Genomic DNA, 17,667 nt, shown 5'->3' with positions numbered 1-17,667 from the left:
CAAGGGGAGTCCCTGGCCTCGGGGGGCTCTGGGGCTGCTTGGAAGAAGGGGTGTGTCCTCGGACCTCCCATGGCTCCCCTAGTCCCATCTACTCAGCTGAGAAGCTTGCTTCCTATTTTATTGGGAAAAAAAAAGCAGGCCCTTTAACACGCCCGCAGGCCTTTTGGGGCTCCTCCTGTGCAGGGCCCGGGCATCCCCAGAGTCTTTGACACTTTTGCCCATTTGTCTATGTTAACCCATTTTCCTTGGTAATTTATGGGGAGAAAAAGGAGGGCAACAGGGAGCCCAAGATAATCCTCAACCTCCAGCTGTAACAGTCAGTAACTTGAAGGCAGGGCTTCCACATGGTTTTTATGTCATGGGCCGGACAACCTGGTGGAGAAACCTGTGGGCCCCTTCTCAGAATAAGACTTTTAAAAGATTATCTTTCATCTGGTGGATGAAATGGTTTTCCCGGAAGCAAGAGAGCACGTTTCCGTCAACAGACAAGAGATTCTGTTTCCGTGTTTTTGTACATAGAAGTTCCAGAAACAAAGGATGGATCTTGCGGGGAATCGGGAGTGAGAATCCCAGGTAAATAAGCTACAACTGGGCCAGCCGGGTGGCCCAGTGCATACAAGAGTGGTTCTGGAGTTAGAACAACCTGAATTCAAATTCAGCCACAGACACCGACTGGGCAGGTCACTCGTCCCCATCGCCTCCACAAAACGAACAAAACCCCCAAAAGCGCCAACCTTTTCATCATCCTGCTCCTACAGATGGATTAGAAGGCCTAGAAGGCCTTACAGTCCCTTGGGCAAACTGCAGGGAGTCAGGGGTCTCGTACAAAAGGTCTGCTGGAAAGACAGGGGGATGTGGCTGCTTTCAGTGATCAGCACCTTAGGCCGACAATCCTCTCCCCCTTCCTCTGGACGCCTCAGTCTTAAATAATTGGTCAAAGCCAGAGGTTCTGTGAGGGTGTAAGTGGGACCAATGGGGGCTCTCAATATTCCTTAATGTACAATTCCATTCTACTTTCCAGTTCCGGAGGAGAAAAGTTAGTTGAAAAGGGGAGAACTTCACCCAGGAAACCAAAAAGGCCATTTATTATTCTCCGAGCTGCTGCCCCTTGCCCCCAACTGTCTCAACTGATAGCCCTATTTTTTGTCTTTTAGGCGTTCAGATTAGTTACAAAGCTGAGGTCCTCTCCGAGCCATCCTTCAGTCGGAGCTCTCCAATAAACAGAGAATGGCCTTTGAACTCCCGACCCAGCTTTCTCCTACTGTTGTTCACGTCCGTTTTTCTTTCCTTTCCCCCCACCATTAAGACAGCCACCCTGATCAGTATCTCCAGTGCCGGGAAACATTTTAAAGGGTTGACGAGAGTGGAGGGACCAAAGCCCAGCCTTCTCCAAACACGATTCGGGCCTTGGGACAGTCTTGGAGATACTGGACTTAACTGGTTACTGGGCTAGCTGGTTTTGGGTTTTGAGATGAATGTCGTTCCTCGCATCTATATTCTTACCCCGTGCCTCCTTCTACCCCCTTCCTCCTTTAAAACAGACACAGACTTGGGGGCAGCTAGGTGGTGCAGTGGATAGAGCGCCAGCCCTGAAGTCAGGAGGACCTGAGTTCAAATCTGGTCTCAGACACTTAACCCTTCCTGGCTGTGTGACCCTGGGCAAGTCACTTAACCCCAATTGCCTCCTGGGGTGGGGGGAGAAAGGGGGAATAGACACAGATCACATCTTCCCAAATATCTGCACAAGGCAAAAAAAAAAAAAAAATGTTCCTGTGCCCATATTCAGCACCCTAGGGACTTGGCACATGATGTCAAGGGGACTTTCACAGCCCCCAAGGGAGGTGACCGGCACCTAGTATGAGATCATTTAGTGACGCGGGCCAAGGTTTCTGCTTTGGGCTCTTCTGTCTCTGACTGGGAATGTCAAGGCCAGATTTGGGCTCTAGTATCAGCAGAGAAGCTACAAATCATTTCTATTCCCCTCCTTGTTCTCCTCAGGGAATACAGTGTTGCTTGTTAGGAATCCCTGGCTCCTCCCGCTTGCACGTCCTTATCTCTTCACTGTTTCTTCTTTAGTCATTGGCAAAAATGATGATTTTTTTTTTTTTTACCAGTTTGAACCTCTTTTATTCTTGGGAGTTTACACACTCTCTGAACCTCAGTTTCCTCATCTGAAAAATTGAGATGATGGAGTGCCCAGGCCCACTGGGGCACGTGCCAGCCTGAAATCCTTATACCCACCGGCATTGCTAAATGAAGGCAGCTACATGGTGCAGTGGGTAGAGGGCCAGGCCTGGAGTCAAGAAAACTCCTCTTCCTGAGTTCAAATACAGCCTCAGACATTTACTAGCTATGTGACCCGAGGCAAGTCACTTGACTCAGTTTCCTCACCTGTAAAATGACCCGGAGAAGGAAATGGCCTGATAACAGGCCAAATGAGATGACAAAGAGTCAGACAGGACCGAAATAACTGAAGACCACAAAGTTATTCAGTGAACCTTATTCCCCTCTGGAAAATGGGTGTGAAATACTCCATTACTAGGGGAAGCCTTCTCAAGTGACTTTAGGAGACAGTAAACAAGATGGTGGCTGGGGGGGAAACCTTCTCAAATGACTTTAGAAAGCAAAATGGTGTCTGACTCTCTGAGGTGCCAAATCTGCTGGAAAGGAGCCAGATCCTCTTCCTTCAGGACCTTGGCCACACAATAGGCTATCCCCATGACCTTACGAGGAAGGATTTTGTTTGCTGAAAGACGCTCAAGTCCCAAAGGTGCTACCTGACACCCGGAGGCTGGTTCATTAATTGCTAGGCATCCAGACAGACCGGGAGAATAATCCAAAGCGGCTTTCTGGTGAGGAGGTAAATGGGCTCTAAAGGCAGTTCCCAAAGAGGGTTCTGGGACTGAGCAAAAGCAGGCCTTGAAAGCCACGGGCCTCATGGGCAACGTTCCCCCAAGAGCCAAACCTAAAGCCCTCTTGGATTGAATTTGCAGCAGGACCCGTGCGGTCCCACGTGATCCATTTGGGCCATTTTTGCCTGTTTTCCGCCATATTGTCAGTGGTTTGGAGGAGGGGGGGGAGGCAACAGGTTGTGCAAGAAGCCCCTGATGCTCTTAGCTCTAACAGTCAACGATTGCAAGGGGGGGGGGGGGATATCTTTTGTGTCGGAGCCCCTGGGACAGAGAAGCCCATAGCCCTTTTCCACAATAAAGGTTTGAAGTTATTAGATTTCATTCAGCCTATGAAATGGTTTCTCCCGGAAGCTAGAGAGCACGTTGCCATGGTAACAGGACAGACCTCTCGCAATTTTGTGTACAAAGAGGTTCCATAAACAAGGAATGGATTTCCTGGGAAGCAGGAGCCGGAATCTCATGTAGTGAAGTGGCAGCTGTCCCTTCCTCCTGCTCTTGAGGGATGTGAGAGCCGCGGAGGGAAAACTGCTCTGGCCAAACTCCTGGGAATTAGGAAAGGACTTTTGGAAGGACACTGGGATGGGGCTGTTTGAGCCCGTTTTAGACCTTTTATTTTTCTTTGGCAACATGGAATAACTGACTAGACAGAGGGAAACCGAGGCAGAAAGGCAGAGATTGACCTTTTGGACAAGTCAGTAGCGCTTCATTGCGAGCTCCATTTGATTTTGAGGTTCGTGAGGAAGAAAAGCTGGTTGGGAGGAGAAATCTGCACAGGGGGACCACATGGGGCGTTATTATCATGGCTATAACCCCAGTACCTCCATTATTTCGCCCCAGAGCCATATATTCTTTTCTCTTAGATCATTTTGAGGGCTGAGTTGTGCTAGTAATCACTGTTGTATGTATAAAGAAGAGTGGCCCTCCATTCCAATGACACTGTCTGCCATATTGGACTGATCTCATGTTCACCTGGAAACTCATCCCAATTTGTGGAAGAGAAATCAGCGATGAGCACGGCCCCCCATGCCCTGAGACTCCCAGGCCGGTCTCAGTCATTGCAGCCGCAGGCAGAGCTTGCGGACGGGGCAGACGACGGGGCGTCGGGACGCTTGGGTTCTAGTCTCGCCGGGGCACGTCTGGGGTTCGTCCTTCAGTGGGCCCAGGTGCCCTCTGGACCTCAGGCTGTCCTTGTGAGCATCAAATGGAAGAAGGCTCTTTGGAGAGTTAAGCACTGCCCAGAGGCCTGGGGCTCCCGTGGCCCTCCTCATCACTGGGGGGGGCCTGTATACAGTAGCAGACACGCGTTAGGGCTCCATAAACTGGATGATGTGTGGATAGCGACGGCGATGATGACTATGTCCTCCTAAAGCTAAACTGCTTCTTGGCTTCTGTTTGGCTCTTCTAAGAGGTCTCCATAGCAATCCTCCTTGTTCCTTGGACCAAGACGAGATTATTATTATAATTATATATAAAATAGCAATTATAATTAGTCCCTATTATTATTACTCTTTCCTTTCCCCCATCACTTCTTCAGCCTCCATGAGCAATATTCCCAGTGCCAGAAGGGCTTGGAGAGAGTGGAGGGACTGAAGGCCAGCTTTTCATGCTCTAAATGTCATCTCGGGACCAGTTTGGAAATGTCGGGTTTATTTTTATGGTTTTTGTGTTAAAGAATACAATATTGGGGCAGCTGGGTGGCGCAGTGGATAGAACACCAGCCCTGAAGTCAGGAGGACCTGAGTTCAAATCTGGCCTCAGACACTTGATACTTCCTGGCTGGGTGACCCTGGGCAAGTCACTTAACCCCAATTGCTTCAGCAAAAAAAAAAAAAAAATACAATATTGTTATTGACTATTCTGGCTTTGGGATAACCACTGCTCATTCCTATCGTTTTAGCCCGTGGTCTTCCTTCATGATACCCCCGCCCTATTGCTCCCTGCTACATATAAACACCTACATACCCATATACTGACAAACATCTAGTTCCATGTGTAGGAAAGCTGCACATAGGCACACCTGTTCACAGGTCTTCTGGTCACCCAGTAGGACACCGAGAAGGGCTTTGCCCCAAACGAGGGCTTCGTACAACACAAGGCCAGGGGACTTGGTGTTGAGTACTTCCTCAGTTGTGTTGGGCTCTTTGTGACCCCATTGTGGGTTTTTTGACTAAAGATACTGGAGTGGTTGGCCATTTCCTTCTCCAGCTTACTTTACAGAAGAGGAAACTGAGGCAAGCAGGGGGAAGCGACTTGGCCAGGGTCACACAGCTAGTGTCTGAGGCCAGATCTGAATTCAGGAAGATGAGACTTTCTTAGTCTAGGCCCGACGCTCTCGCCACTGCCACGGCGCCTGATGGCCCGTGGTGTGATAACTTCGTTATAGTTGCCCCGCCGGCGTTCTAGTCCCACTGGGAATTGGAAGGGTAGGATTCAGCTTCACTATCGGCCGAGATGCTACAAAGCCTTCGTAGATCCCTCCTTGTTCTTGTTGCTTTTTGAGGATCCTTCATTCCTGCACGGGGTTAGTCTGGTCTCTTTCTCATTCATTTCTGGTCCCTTTCTCATGGGCACAAACCAATGGGTTTTCAGCGTTTGACCCTCACTAGAATTATCTCAATATTTTCCCTTAAACGCTATTGATGTAGAGACAGGGTGTGATTATTGGGTTTAAGCTGGCTTCGGTTCGCTTTCTCTTTATTGGGGAAACAGGACAGGAACCCAAGCCTTAAGTTCAAGTCTCGACTCCCCATGTCAGGTAGCAAAGAAATCCATTTATCCAAGTGCAGGAAACCAGAAATCAGACAAAGGCTCTTTAAGAAAATAAACACCATAACATATATTTTAACATGTATAACATAGATTAGATTACTTGCCATCTAGGGGAGGGAGTGGGGGAAAGGAGGGGAAAATTTGGAACAGAAGGCTATGCAAGGATCACGGTTGAAAAACTACCTTTGCATATGTTGTTTTGTTTTTGTTTGTTTTTTTTAAGACAATTGGGGTTAAGTGACTTGCTCAGGGTGACAGCTAGGAAGTATTAAGTGTCTGAGGCCAGATTTGAACTCAGGTCCTCCTGACTTCAGGGCTGGTGCTTTATCTACTGCACCATCTAGTTGCCCCCTTGCATATGTTTTGAAAAATAAAAAAAAAAGAAAGAAAAAAGAAAATAAAACGATATAAATACCAGACAATACAGAAGGGCTCTTCTATTGATTTGGCTCAGACACACACACACACACACACACACACACACACACACACACACAAAGAGAGAGAGAGAGAGAAAACAAGAGAAGAAAATGAGGGAGAAAGAGAGATTGGAGGAAGTAGAAGGAAAGACAGAGAGAAGAGAAAAGGAGGGAGGGAGAGAAGGAAGGAAAGAGAAACAGGAAAAGATAGAGAACAAGAGAAAAGAAGGGAGAGAAGAGAAAAGGAAGGCAAGGGAGAAAGAGAGAAAAAATAAAGGGAGGGAGTGAAAGGAGAGAAGAAAGGAGGGAAAGAGAATGAGGGAGAGATAGGGACAGATAGAGACAGAGAGAGAGATGAGTGAGGGAGAGAGACAAAGAAGGATGGAGAGAGAGTGGAAAGGGAGAAAGAAAGGGAGGAGAAGAGGGAAAGAAGAAAGAGAAAATAATGGAGGGAGAGAGAAACAGATGGGGAAAGAGGGAAAAAGAGAGAACAGAGAGAAGAGAGGGAGGGGGAAAACAACAGAAACAGAAAGGGAGGCAGAGAGAAGAGAAAAGGAGGGTGGGAGAGAAAGAGAAAAGATAAAGGGAGGGAGAGAAGGAGGAAGAAGAGATAGGGACAGATAGATACACACACACATACAGAGAGAGAGAGAGTAAGAGAAAAAGAGGAGAGGGAAATAAAGAGGTGGGAGGGAGAGACAGACAGAGTAGGGGAAGAGGGGAGAGAGACAGAGAGAAAAGGGAAGAAGAAAGTGAAGGGGAGAAAAGAAAAGGAGGGAGGGAAAAACAGAGAGAGGAGAGAAAGGGAGATAGAGACAGAGACAGAAAGCCCTCAGTCCCAAGGGGGGTTCCCAAAGTCTCTAGTGGGGTAGGCAGGGGGCAGAGACATGAGGAAGACTGCCAGCTGTCCTCATGGTGGCTTCCTCCCAGCTGTTCTTGAGCAACCTGAAGTGGGAATTGGCCATCATTTCTGTCAAGCAGGGGATCCCACAGGGGCAGAAGGGACAGTGGTACCCAAAGGGACACTTGAAGCTCTCCTCCCCCCCAGACTCCCCAACTCCTCCCCACCCCTGAAGCAGGCACAAGGCGCTGGTCTCCACCCAGGATGAGACTGTCCAGCCCAATGGGCTCAGTGACTCAGTGACAGACAAAATAGCATATTTGTGGCCAAAAAGTGCCGGCGTTTCTGGCTTTCTGAGACGGTTTTGGGGTCGCCTTCAAGCAAGATGTCAGGAAAGAGGGACTCGCATCCAGAAGTGCCCCGGCCTGGGGGCCTCCTCCTCCTGCCTGTGGTGTCATGGCGCCCCAGCACCTGCCATCTTGTGGGACGAGCCACAGTAGGCAATAGGGGGCAAAAGGGGAGTCCCTGGCCTTTCTCCCTGGGGCTGCTTGGAAAAAGGGTGTGACAGCATTTTGAAACCTTTTCATCTGTCCTCAGACCTCCCATGGCTCCCCTAGTCCCATCTACTCAGCTGAGAAGCTTGCCTCCTATTTTACTGGGAAAATAAAAAGCAGGCCTCTTAACACGCCCACAGGCCTCTTGGGGCTCCTCCTGTGCAGGACCTGGGCATCCCCAGGGTCTTTGACACTTTTGCCCATTTGTCTGTGTTAACCCATTTTCCTTGCTAATTTGTGGGGAGAAGGGAGGGCAACAGGGAGCCCAAGATAATCCTCAACCTCCAGCTGTAACAGTCGGTGACTTGAAGGCAGGGGTTCCACATGTTTTTTTTTGTCATGGGCCGGACAACCTGGTGGAGAAACCTATGGGCCCCTTTTAAAAGATTAGCTTTTAAAGGATTAGTGGATGGAATGGTTTCCCAGAAGCTCTAAGAGAGCACATTTCCATGGTTACAGGAGATAGAGCATTCACACAGTTCCTGTTTTTGTGTGCAGAGAGAGAGGTTTCAGAAACCAGGGATGGATTCTGCCCAGAAGTGAGAGCTAGACCAGCCCGGGAGCTCGCCCGTCCCATTGTCCTGCACCCCGACATAGACAGAAGGCCCCAGAGCGGGAGCCGTGGAAAAACAAGGCCCCTGGCTCAAGTGCCACGTGTGAAGGATCCCAAGGGAGAGGCGTTGTGGGAAGGTGCCCGATGTGGCCGTTTGCACTTGTCACTGACAGTTGTTTTCTACCTTCCTCTGGCAACCTTGAGCTTAAGACCAAATGCTTTGATGGTACCTATGTAACCCAGCTTGGACGTCTTACTGTCTCAGGGAAGGATGAGGGCAAGGAGACGGAAACTTAAAAAAAAAAGGTTAAAATGGTTTTTACATGTAATTGGAAAAACTATTTTTAAAAATCAGATATCGATGTAGCAAAGGTAGCAGTCCTGGGTGTGTGTGTGTGTGTGTGTGTGTGTGTGTGTGTGTGTGTGTGACTGACATTATGTCCAATCTAGCCTCCCTTCCTCAAAAAGCCCACTTGGTTTTTAGGTTCCGGAGGGTGGGAAAACTGAATGAGAGAAGAAAACATTCGGAGCATTATCATCACAACTACTTCCTCCCCATTGTTTCAGCCCAGATCCATATTTTGTTTTCTTTCAGATCATGTTGAGAACTGAGCTCTCCTGCGATTACTCTGTCTTGAGAGCATGAAGAATAGTCCTCCATTTCAGTGATACCATCTGCCCTTTTAGGCTGCCCTGATTTTCAGCTGAGATTTGGCTCAGCTTTTGGAAGAGGTGATGAGCACAGCTCCCTTTCTGGAGGTGAGCTTGCCCTGACACTCTCAGGCCGGCCTCAGGCATAGCAGTGTCAGGATAGAGCCGATGGGAGTGAAGAACTGGGCAACACGACACCTGGGTTCTAGTGCCAGCTGGGCCACTTCTCGGGTACACACTTCAAGGCATCATTGTGAGCATCGGATGGGAAGAGATGGGAAAGTTCCTTGTGGAGTTAAGCACTGCAGAAGGGCCAGTGGGTACCATGTCGGGCATTGTCATGCTGGCTGTTATTCAGTCATCTCAGCTGGGACTGCTTCTGCACCATCTCTTTTGGGTTTTTCTTGGCAGAGATCCAAGAGGGGTTTGCCTTTGGCTCCAGCTCACTTTACAGATTAAGAAACTGAGGCAAGCAAAGTTAAGTGCCTTGCCTAGGGTCCCCGGGAAAGGTCCCCAAACCCACTTTGGAATTTGAAGAGGAAAGGGCCAACAGAAACATGTCCAATTTTTCCCTCCAAGTTGCTACTTGTGCCGAAAAAAATAGTACAATTTATAACTTCTACTCTATAATATTCTACTATATGACAGCAAAATAACATTTCTTGATAACATAATTATTCTACTCCTATAAAAAATAAGGATTCAGAATAATGTTTTAATAATCCCACTCTAAGAGTAGAATGTTTCATTTACCATTAATATTCATTTTATATGATAAAATAAACATTCTATATCTATATTATCAGTATTTAGTATCCTAGTCTGTAATAGTAGAATATAACCGGTACTTATAAAAATATTCAGTTAATGATTAAAGTAAATAACATTCTACTCTATAATATAACATTCTATTATATAATATAAAAAAAAATCATATCTACAAATATACTATATTTACTATCCCTTAAAGAATGAATTTCATTATTAATATACATTTAATAATAAAAACATTCTAATTCCACAATATACAATATTTTAGTATCCCACTCTGTAATAGGGTAGAATGTATATAATCTGTCCTAAAAAACCAGGATATAAAGAAAAATAACTTCGCTCTTAAATATTGGAACATTTATTGAAACATAATTTCACCTATAATATTCAGTTATAAAATATTAAATAACATTCTTATATCTATATTTATACAGATTTAGTAATCCTTTTGTAAATAGAAAGCTTATAATCTGGACTATAAAATATTCAGTTATAATAGTAAAAAACATTCCTCTCTACAATATCCAACATTCTAGTCAATGGCCAAACTACCATATAATATTCAGTTATATAATAGTAAATAAATTCCAATCTATAATATACAATAAAGTTAACCGACTCTGTAAAGTAGAATGTTATAATCCTGACCATTTATTCAGTTATATAATAGTAAATAACATTCTTCTACCAATTATAGAACATTCTACTGAATGTAAAAATTTTCTACTATATAATTCAATTATATAATAAAAAAACATTATAATTCATAATATACACTATTTAGTATCCTACTTGTAAATAGAATGAATATAATCTTATTATAAAAATATTCAGTTATAATAGTAAATCCATTTCACTCACAATATACAACATTCTAGTGAATATACATAATTTCTACTATATAATATTCAGTTATATGATAGTAAATAATATTCTATATCTATAATATACAGTATTTAGTATCCTACTCTGTAATAGTAGAATGTATATAATCTATACTATAAAATATTCAGTTATATAATAGTAAACATTCTACTGTATAATGTACAGCATTCTATTATATAATAATAAATAACAATCTATATCTACAATATACTGTATTTACTGTCCCACTCTAATAGTAGAATGTATGTAATTTCTGCTATATAATATTCATTTATATAACAGTAAAAAACGTTCTATATCTACAATATACAATATTTAGTATCCTACTCTGTAATAGTAGAATGTATATAATCTGTACTATAAAATATTAGTTATATGATAGTAAATAACATTCTACTCTACAATATATAACATTCTACTGAATGTACATAATTTCTACTATATAATATTCAGTTATATAATAGTAAATGACATTCTACGCTATAAATTACAGCATTCTATTTATATAAAAAATAACAAATCTATTTACCATATACTGGTTTTACTATCCCCTTCTAATAGTAAATGTATTAATTTCTACCAGATAATATATTCTTATAAATAAAAAATTTCTATATCACAATATAAAATTTAGATCCCTACTCTGTAATAATAGAATGTATATAATCTGTACCATAAAATATTCAGTTATATAATAGTAAAAAAAATATTCTACTCTACAATATACAACATTCTACTGAATGTCATAGTTTCTTACCATATAATATTCAAAGTTATATAATAGTAAAAATATTCTATATCTTAATATACAGTATTTAGTATCCGATTCCTGGTAATATTAGAATTTATTCTTTACTATAAAATACAGTTTATGATAGTAAATAACATTCTACTCTACAATAAAACATTCCCACTGAATTAATAATTTCTAATAATATTCAGTTATATAAATAGTAAATAAACTACGCTATAAAACAGCATTCCCAATATAATAAGAAATAAAATCTATATTCACCAATATACTGTATTTACTATCCCATTCTAATAGTAGAATGTATGTAATTTCTACTAGATAATATACATTCATATAATAGTAAAAAATATTCTATATCTACAATATATAATATTTAGTATCCTACTCTGTAATAATAGAATGTATATAATCTGTACTATAAAATATTCAGTTATATAATAGTAAAAAACATTCTACTCTACAATACCAACATTTCTGAATGTACATAATTTCTACTATAAAAATATTCAGTAAATAATAGTAAATAACATTTTATATCTTAATATAAGATTTAATTACTCTGTAATAGTAGAATCATATAATTTGGAAATAAAATATTCGTTATTTAATAGTAAATAAATTCTGCTCTATAATATAAGGCATTCCATTTATATAATAGTAAATAACAATCTATATCTACCATGTACCGTATTTTAAACCCACCCTAATAATTAGAAGTTGTAATTTCTCCAGATAATTTTCCATTTATATAATAGTAAAAACATTCTATCTACAATATACAATATTTAGATCCCAATCTGTAATATAGCATGTATAAACTTAAATTATAAAAATATTCCAATTATAAAGTATTAAATAACATTCTACTCTACAATATACAACATTCTACTGAATGTACATAATTTCTACTATATAATATTCAGTTATATAATAGTAAATAACATTCTATATCTATAATATACAATATTTGTATCCTACTGTGTAATTAGTAAATTATAATCTGTAAATTATAAAATATTCAGTTTATATGATACTAAATAACATTCTACTTACAATATACAACATTCTAATGAATGTCATAATTTCTACCATAATAATATTCAGTTAATAATAGTAACCAACATTATATCTATAAATATACAGTATTTAGTACCTAGTCCGTAATATAGAATGTTATATAATCTGCCTTAAAATATTCAGTTATATGATAGTAAATAACATTCTACTCTACAATTTACAACATTCTAGTGAATGTACATAATTTCCACAATATAATATTCAGTTATATGATAGTAAATAACATTCTATATCTATAATATACAGTATTTAGTATCCTACTCTGTATTAGTCGAATGACTATAATCTGTACTATAAAATATTCAGTTATATAATAGTAAATAACATTCTACTCTATAATATAAAGCTTTCTATTATATAATATTAAATAACAATTTATATCTACCATATACTGTATTTACTATCCCATTCTAATAGTAGAATGTATGTAATTTCTACTAGATAATATACATTTATATAATAGTGAAAAACATTCTATATTCAATATACCAAATCCAGTATCCTTACTCTTAATAAGTACAAAGTATATTATTTTTAACCATAAAAATATTCAGTTATATATTAGTTTTTATATCTTAAATATACAATATTTAGTATCCTACTTGTAATAGTAGAATGTATATAAATTCAAATTATAAAATATTCAGTGAAATAATAGAAAATTAAATTCTACTCTTTACAATATAGAACATTCTATTGAATACATAATTTTCTACCTATAATTTTCAGTTATAAAATGTAAAACATTCTAATCTATAAAATACATTATTTGTATCCTATTCTGTAATGGTAGAATGTATATAATCTGGACTATAAAATATTCAGTTATATGATAGTAAAAACATTCTCTCTAAAATATAAACCATTTCTAATCAATGTACATAATTTCTACTTATAATATTCGTTATATAACAGTAAAATAAACATTCTATATCTATAATATACGGTATTTGTTCCCACTCTGTAACAGTAGAATGTATATAAATCTGCTATAAAATATTTCAGTTATATGATAGTTAACATTCTAGCTATAATATAAGCATTCTATTTATATAATAGTAAAAACAATCCTATATCACCAATTATTTACTATTTAATAATTAAGAATGTATTAATTTCTACCAATAACAACATTTTAATAATACCAAAAAATTTCATACCCACAAATATAAAAATATTTACTATCCTATTGTAATAAAGTAGGAAGTATATAATCTGTACTTATAAAATATTCAGTAATATAATAGTAAATAACATTTCTACTCTACAATATAGAACATTCTACTGAATGTAATAATTTTCTTATAATATTCAGTTATATAATAGTAAATAACATTCTATATCTATAATATACAGTATTTAGTATCCTACTCTGTAATAGTAGAATGTATATAATCTTTACTATAAAATATTCAGTTATATGATAGTAAATAACATTCTACTCTACAATATACAACATTCTAGTGAATGTACATAATTTCTACTATATAATATTCAGTTATATAATAGTAAATAACATTCTATATCTATAATATACAGTATTTAGTATCCTAGTCTGTAACAGTAAAATGTATATAATCTGTACTATGAAATATTCAGTTATATACTAGTAAATAACATTCTACTCTAAAATATTCAGCATTCTATTATATAATAGCAAATAACTATCTATATCTACAATATACTGTATTTACTTTCCCACTCTAATAGTAGAATATATATAATTTCTACTATATAATATTCATTTATATAATAGTAAATAACATTCTATATCTACGATATACAATATTTAGTATCCTACTCTGCAATAGTAGAATGTATATAGTCTGTACTGTAAAATATTCAGTTATACAATAATAAATAACATTCTACTCTACAATATGCAATATTCTATTATATAATAGTAAACAACAATCTATATCTACAATATACTGTATTTACTTTCCCACTCTAATAGTAGAATGTATGTAATTTCTACTATATAATATTCACTTATATAATAGTAAATAACATTCTATATATACAATATTTACTATCCTAGTCTGTAATAGTAGAATGTATATAATCTGTACTGTAAAATATTCAGTTATATGATAGTAAATAACATTCTACTCTATAATACACAGCATTCTATTATATAATAGTAAATAACAAACTATATCTACAATATACTGTATTTACTATCCCACTGTAATAGTAGAATGTATGTAATTTCTACTATATAATATATATTTATATAATAATAAAAAACATTCTATATCTACAATATATAATATTTGGTATCCTACTCTGTAATAGTAGAATGTATATAATCTGTACTGTAAAATATTCAGTAATATGATAGTAAATAACATTCTACTCTACAATATAGAACATTCAACTGAATGTACATAATTTCTACTATATAATATTCAGTTATATAATAATAAATAACTTCTATTCTTATAATATACAGTATTTAAATATCCTACTCTGTAATAGTAGAATGTATATAATCTGTACTATAAAATATTCAGTTATATGATAGTAAATAACATTCTACTCTACAATATAGAACATTCTACTGAATGTACATAATTTCTACTATATAATATTCAGTTATATAATAGTAAATAACATTCTATATCTATAATATACAGTATTTGGTATCCTACTCTGTAATAGTAGAATGTATGTAATCTGTACCATAAAATATTAATTTGTATAAAAGTAAATAACATTCTACTCTATAATATACACCATTCTATTATATAATAATAAATAACAATCTATATCTATAATATACAGTATTTGGTATCCTACTCTGTAAAAGTAGAATGTATATAACCTAATTATAAAATACCAGTTATATATAAAAATAACATTCTACTTCTATAATTTCAACAATTTCTAAATGTAATAGTAAAAACCATTCTATACCCATACCAATTTACTATCCCATTCTAATAGTAGAAGTATGTAATTTCACTATAAAATGCATTTATATAATAGTAAAAAACATTCTAATCTACAATATACAATATTTAGTGTCCCACTTGTAATAGTAGAATGTATAATCTGGTACTATAAAAATATTCAGTAATATAATAGTAAATAACATTTCTACTTACAAAATAAAACATTCACTGAATTACATAATTTCTAAAATATAATATTCAGTTATATAAATAAGTTAAAATAACATTCTAATAATAAGGTATTTAGTATCCTATTCTGTAATAGTAGAATGTATATAATTTCTACTATAAAAAATATTCAGTTATATGATAATAAATAAATTCTACTTCTTATCAACTTCAGTGAATTACATAATGCCTACTTTATAAAATATTCAGTTATACAATAGTAAATAATAATTCCCATCTATAATAGACAGTATTTAGTATCCTACCTGTAATAGTAGAAAACCCATATAATCCGTACCATAAAAATATTAAGTTATATAATAGTAAAAACATTCTACCCTAATATACAGCATTCTAATATATAATAGTAAATAACAATTATATCTACCATTAACCAAACCACTATCCCAATTTAGTAAATGTATGTAATTTTACTATATAATTATACATGAAATATAATATTAAAAACCCCTTCTTACAATTCCAATATTTAATCCTAGTCTGTAATAATAGAATGTATATAATCTGCTATAAAATATTTTGAAAAATAGTAAATAACATTCTTTCCTAAAATATAACATTCTAGTGAATGTACATAATGTCTACTATAAAATATTCAGTTATACAATAGTAAATAATATTCTTCATCTATAATAGACAGTATTTAGTATCCTACTGTGTAATAGTAGAATGTATATAATCTGGACTATAAAATATTCAGTTATATGATAGTAAAAACATTTCCTCTCTACAATATACAACATTCTAGTGAATGTACATAATTTCTACTATATAATATTCAGTTATATAATAGTAAATAACATTCCATATCTATAATATAAATATTTATTTCCTACTTCAAGAAGATATTTAAAACGTACAAAAAATTAAAGTTTATAATAAAATAACATTCTTCTCTACAATATAGAAACATTCACTGAATGAAAGTAATTTCTACCATATAATATTCAAAGATATAATATGAAATTAACATTATATATCTATAATATACACTATTTAGTATCCACTCTGTAATAGTAGAATGTATATAATCTGTACTATAAAATATTCAGTTATATGATAGTAAATAACATTCTACCTCTTAAATTATACAACATTCTAGTGAATATACATAATTTCTACTTATAATATTCGATATGATAGTAAATAATATTCTATATCTATAATATACAGTATTTTATCCTAATCTGAATAGTGTTTATAATCTATACTATAAAAATATTCAGTTATATAATAAAAAATTCCTATTTATAATGTACAGCATTTCTTTATATAATAATAAATAACAATCTATTCTCCAATATACTGTATTTACTGTCCCCTCTAATAGTAGAATGTATGTAATTTCCCTTTATATAAATTTCATTTAATAACAGTAAAAACGTTCTTATCTACAATATACAATATTTAGTATCCTATTTCTGTAATAGTAGAATGTATATAATCTGTTCTATAAAATATTAGTTATATGATAGTAAATAACATTCTATTACAATATATAACATTCTCTAATTACATAATTTCTACTATATTAATATTCAGTTATATAATAGTAAATAACATTCTCGCTATAAAATTACAGCATTCTATTATATAATAGTAAATAACAACCATATCCACCATATACTGTATTTACTATCCCATTCTAATAGTAGAATGTATGTAATTTCTACTAGATAATATACATTTATATAATAGTAAAAAACATTCTATATCTACAATATACAATATTTAGTATCCTACCTGTAATAATAGAATGTATAAATTCTTGTACCATAAAAATATTCCAGTTATATAATAAGTTTCTACCTACAATATACAACATTCCCACTGAATGTACATAGTTTCTACTATATAATATTCAGTTTATAATAGTAAATAATATTCTATATCTAAAATACAGTATTTAGTATGACTCTGTAATAGTAGAATGTATATAACTGTACCTTAAAATTCGTTATATGATAGTAAATAACATTCTACTCTACAATATACAACATTCTACTGAATGTACATAATTTCTACTATATAATATTCAGTTATATAATAGTAAATAACATTCTACGCTATAAATTACAGCATTCTATTATATAATAGTAAATAACAATCTATATCTACCATATACTGTATTTACTATCCCATTCTAATAGTAGAATGTATGTAATTTCTACTAGATAATATACATTCATATAATAGTAAAAAATATTCTATATCTACAATATACAATATTTAGTATCCTACTCTGTAATAATAGAATGTATATAATCTGTACTATAAAATATTCAGTTATTAATGGTAAAAACATTCTACTTCAATATACAACATTCTACTG

Source organism: Sarcophilus harrisii, chromosome X (genome assembly GCF_902635505.1).
Source record: "Sarcophilus harrisii chromosome X, mSarHar1.11, whole genome shotgun sequence".
Taxonomy (NCBI): Eukaryota; Metazoa; Chordata; class Mammalia; order Dasyuromorphia; family Dasyuridae; genus Sarcophilus; species Sarcophilus harrisii.
This window is presented reverse-complemented; position numbering follows the sequence as displayed.